Source organism: Sinocyclocheilus grahami, unplaced genomic scaffold (assembly GCF_001515645.1).
Source record: "Sinocyclocheilus grahami isolate Dianchi unplaced genomic scaffold, SAMN03320097.WGS_v1.1 scaffold1875.1, whole genome shotgun sequence".
NCBI classification, from domain to species: domain Eukaryota; kingdom Metazoa; phylum Chordata; class Actinopteri; order Cypriniformes; family Cyprinidae; genus Sinocyclocheilus; species Sinocyclocheilus grahami.
The window spans coordinates 69398-74724 of NW_015507054.1; the positions used below are offsets into that span (position 1 = coordinate 69398).

At 41.7% G+C, this 5327-nt stretch overlaps 1 long non-coding RNA gene across 1 annotated transcript; it reads left to right on the top strand.

Annotated features, from left to right (window-relative positions):
- The first annotated feature begins 1310 nt into the window (after window positions 1-1310).
- On the top strand, window positions 1311-3494 carry LOC107573145 (uncharacterized). The gene is made up of 3 exons (XR_001607450.1): window positions 1311-1321; window positions 2328-2331; window positions 3411-3494. It is a non-coding gene; the product is annotated as an uncharacterized lncRNA (long non-coding RNA).
- Window positions 3495-5327: the final 1833 nt, after the last annotated feature.

A 5327-nucleotide genomic window follows, 5' to 3' on the forward strand; every position in this document is an offset into this window, starting at 1 on the left:
AATCACCTAATCCTGTTAATCATAATGCAAGAATTTATAAATGGTTGACAATTCTTGCAGCACTCTTTACAACTTTGCATCACAACACTTACCTAAATAGGGCATTAACATTCTTTGTTGGTCCTGGAGCAACATTCATATCAACCAAACAGCCCTAATCCCAGCCCACAAGCCCTAATCTAGGGGTGTCCAGTCCTGCTCCTGGAGGACTGCCTTCCTGCAGAGTTTATCTCCAACCCTCATTAAATACATCTGAACCAGCTAATAAAGGTTATTAAACTCACTAGAAGCTTTTAGGCAGTGGTGTTGGAGCAGGTTGAAGCTAAACTCTGCAGGAAGATGGCCCTCCAGGAGCAAGATTGGACACCCCTGTAGTGCAATGAATGGTTGGTAAGATTGTTGCTCCTTACCCTAACCCAAGCCCCAAGACTTACCTAGCCCTAATATCAGAGGGCAGTGATTAATTACTAAGACTGTTATTTCAGTACAAAGGTTGTTGATCCATGAACATGTCCTACAAGTGGAAATCGTGGAAATCTTACCTCCCCAACACCACCTTTATTTCTATTATTTATTCATTTGAACTTTCCAAAGTAATTAACGAAGTCCAGTGAGGAACTTGAGTTGAGCCTTATGCTTAAGCCCCTCCAATGAGGCGCTCACTCTGACGATGGAGAATCCCTGGAGAAGGGCAAGTTGGTCTACTGTTGATTGCTGGTAAGCATTCCTGTTGTGCCCAACTGTATTAGGCAGCATATCACATGAACTTTGCTATGTCTCATTGGTAGTAGTCACATCACTCTTTTTAAAAGAGTTCCATCAGCAGTGGTCTTAGTTGCTCATGTCACCTCAACAGTTCAACAAAGGAATGCCTTCCAGTTGCTCGAATTTGACACTCAAAATCTTTGGCAGCTTGAACATCTCTTAATGCAGTCAGCTTTGTGTACCTTACCAAATATGTCTACCTTACCTTAGAATTACATTAATGTTGAATCATGAAACATGGGCTACTAGTCAGCTTCAATGAACCAGGGATTTATTGAAGGTTTTCTATAGTGGCCATGGGGTAGGAACAGTTGACCAGTATGTGCTCTCATTGTGTAAATGAACACTTTTATACAGAACTAGCTCAAGAGGAAATTAATCAACAAGAGACCAGTCTTACTCAGCAAGTCCTGTAGTCTCCACTGTTCTTCTCTTTCTCTATGTCCCTCTCTTCTCTCGGTCACTTCTCTCTCCCCTCTTGCCTACATTCCTTACAGTTTTGTTCTCCTGCCAAGGAAACTAATCAAAAGGCCCTCTACTTTTTCTTTGCAGTTCTGTCTGTCTGTCTGTCTCTCTCCCTCTCTCTTTCCATAGTTGACCTCTAGCTGCATATCCACTGTGCAACCCATGGCATTATGCACGCTCCTCAGCAACCTCTGTGGCCTGTGATGTCATGGCTGAAATAGGGGTAGTTGGGAGTTGACCCTGGGGCAGCTTTGCTCGTGGCTCCGGGAGCTTGTGCAGTGGGAGTAGTAAAATGATCTTCGTTTTGCCTTGTTTGGAGAGCCTATCTCCCTCCATTGTTGTGTACAGTTTTTTTCCTTTTATAGAGCATGCTGCAGAGCAAATTAAAACTGCCAGAGCATCCCTCTTTCTACGCTGCCCTTCCTACATGATGGACTAATATTCTAATGACCTCAGTGTGTTACCTTTCATCTCGGCTCTGAGCACTTTGATATGCTTTCTCAGGGTGGTCTAAAGGTGGTGCATGGGTGACTATTATTTTCCTGGGCTATAAACTCACAAATGGCCGGTATACGTTAAGGAGAGTATCACCTAACATGCATGTATAAATGTGCAGTTTTAGGTATTTCGTGGTTGAGACACTATCACGCTTACAGACACCCAAATGCACACTTCGAATCATAACCCCAACCCTCCGATTGCTTATCATTTCAGATAGTACTTTGATAGAGGCCCAAGAACACCTTATAACACACTCCCAACCTGCGATAAAGCCCTGTGGTGCTGCTAGTGTGTCGTGCTGACGAGGACAAACTCTTATCAGTGACCATGTTCATGTTGGAGAAAAAGATGGCATCTAACTGATGCCAATCTTCATGTGCTCTACAAGTAATTTGAATGCACAAACACATGTACCGATGGACATACACTGTGTGTGCATCTACCGAGAGTCTGTAATTGCCTTCATTTGTGCACACTCCTTTACTGGGGAAAATTATCTGCTTGGTCTATATTTCTCTCCTGAATCAAAGATTAGATGTTGAATGTGATCAGAATGAGAAAGAGAGAGTGAAAGGATGAGCAAGAAAAAGAAAAAGAGAGGTGATGTTGAGACACACCATTTGACTCATCATGTAGTTTTTTCGGAGACTGTCATTTCCGACCATTTCACAGATGCATATCAAATTCTGCAATCTGCTTTGTGGAGATAAGGCCCACTAGATGCTGGAGTTGCAACATCCCACTGAGCGAATGAGAGAGCAGACAGGTTTTCATAGTGATTTCCCTGTGAGATAGAACCTTTCCAGCACCCTCAGCATCACTGATTAGTGCTCTAATCTCACAGAGACTGGCGTCTGCCAGCCCAGCAAGCATATGCACATGGCCCTAGAGTATGTAAGAGTCATAACCATGCTCTTGCTCTGGAGGAAGATGCAGCCATGAATGTCGCCATGCTGAAAGCCAAGAGTGAAGGCTTCCATCTGGAAACCTTTTTTGTAAAAGTGCTCCATTATTAAGCAACTGCAATGTTTATTGGTGGGGCCATTGAAGGTCAGGCTCATTAAAGTAAAGGTCTGTGAGTTAGATGAGAACTTTTTTTAACTGTTTTTAGGTTTTTTGTTTGTTTGTTTGTTTTTGGAAGCTGAATGCTTAGATTGCAAGTATGAATTCTGTAGTGGTGCTGCTACTCAAGACATAGGGGGTCTTGAGAACAGCACAGATACTAGACACAACAAAAGCAGAAGTGTGGAAAAACAACGGGATGTGTTTTGTCTGGAGAGGTTTTTTACCTGTCCTGCCTTGCTCTTCTGCATGGCTTAAGAGCCAAAGATGGCTTAAATGAGGGATGGCTAGAAGGCTTCTAAGTTCTAAGGCAAGCCCATTTTGTCAGTTATCCATGAACTTACACAGCAATAATCCAAATCGATCTTCCTTGACAAATTATCCTACTCCAAGAAACAGTTCTTTAAAGAAAAGCTTTCATCCCCACCTTTTGAATTGCTGAAAGAAGGGTCTCTGAAAATTGCTTTCCCTTTTCAAGCTGGTCCCACTAAACTCTCTTGGGGACAGACACCAGGGGCCTCATTTATAAAATACTGCGTAGAAAGAATCCTAAATTTGATTTTACGATCATTTCTCAAAGTGCGTACGTGTGATTCATAGAACGAACGTCCGCACAGAAAACGTGCGTACGCCTCTCTTTTAGGTGTGAAATCTATAAATTGCAATGATCTTGAAATTGTGCGCAGCTGAACAGTTTCAGATCTCCGTCCCTGTAAACAATGTCTAATTAATGTCCTTGACTTATAAAAGAGCACCTGACAATGTCCAAATCTTTTACAAGCGGCAAGAATGGCTTACATTTCCAAAAACCTGCAGCACTCGGGCAAACAATTGTGCGTACGTCTGCTCAGAGCCTGACGTGGCGCTAAGCTCTTTTCAACGTCAAAGACCGTTTTTATAAATATGAACGTTGCCGTGGATTTTTGCGTACGCACACTCTACGATCAAATCTGTGCGTACGCACGTTTTATAAATGAGGCCCCAGGACCTGTACCCCTTGATCCCCCCACCCCTAACTTCGGCAATGTGCCAGGCTGGCCTAGATTCACCCTCTCCAGTTACCTGATGGTGAAAGCACATGGGGTGTGGATGGAGATGGGCCGTCCAGACTAACACTCCCCTGAGCCTGTTCTGGCATTAGCACTTGCCCCCTTTGCTCTGTCAATGGACATCCAGATGAATGTGCCTGTTTGTGCACAGACAGTGGGGATGAATTTGTCTGACTTAGAAAAGAACAGGAAGGCCTGAATGTTGTCTGTCCCACGAGGATGCATTGAATGCAAGAGGGTCTCAAGTGGGACATATGAATACTGCTGAAGCTGCTAAATGTTACCTCTCACAGGTGAGAGTGGCCTCAATGCTAGCCTCGATATTTGTTCTTTCAGGAGAAATGCAAATGAGTAGTTGCTTTGCTACATAAGGGTGCTTTCAACTTGTTGACTATATGTAAACATTTGACTATATGCTTTGTTGACTATATGTAAACATTAATAGCTGCAATGCTAGCACTGACAAGACAAGCATTAATGTCAATACTCAAAGAAAGACTGGAAATAGATTAAATTGTGTCATCCAGAGTTGACAAGCTTCAGTGATTAGCTATATTGCTCATACATTAACTTGTGTTCATATTGATCTTTTTAGCTGATTTGTCACCATTGTGGATAATCATACACAATCAACATCTTTTATCCTCTGCAGACTTCTTTATTGACATTTGAAAAATTGCTAAGCTAATGTTTAACATTGCCATTTTCTTTCCTTAACATGCTTTAGGGTTGGAAACATAACAACTAGGAAAATCTAACATCCGACTTTAAATTAAACAGCAAACTAAGTGATCAATTTCATGTACTATACAATTCATTATTTTATACGCACAGTGCACTCTGATGAACAAATGATGTTCTGTAATGGATGCAATATAAACTTTAATGTTTTGTGGAGAGGGATGTTGAGCATAAACATAACAGAAAAGGTTACTCATTTCTACTTTGTCAGCCTAAGAACACAAATGCTAACTCAATAGCAAAAAATCTCCAGGAAATCTCCAGTGAAGCAAATATTTGTGTTGACTTTTGTTTGACAGTGAGTTCAACTGATTACGAGCACATAAATCAAACATGACAAACAAACCATTAGGTGTACTGTATCACCATAACATTCCAGAATCCACAAAACTGACAAAATTGTAGATGTGTAATTTGTTACAAAGATGTTTATGCAACATCCCAAGACCATCCCAGTGTCAAATTTCAGATGCATACGGTAATTATATCAGTGTCTGAATTGTTTGCTTGTTTTTGGAGAAAAAAATATTGTCAGCTACATGATTATCACTACATAATGATTGACTCGACTGTTAGTAGCTGTTTTCAAAAGTTAAAAAAGAAAGAAATGTGATGCTGGCTGTCTCGCAGCTTCTGTATGAGCCTCCTCCAAAGAAAGATTCCAGTTCTGGCTTTCTCGGTGTAGAGAAAGGAAACAATACTCCTGTCCCAGGTGGGCACGCCGACCCATTTTCTCACAGAGCA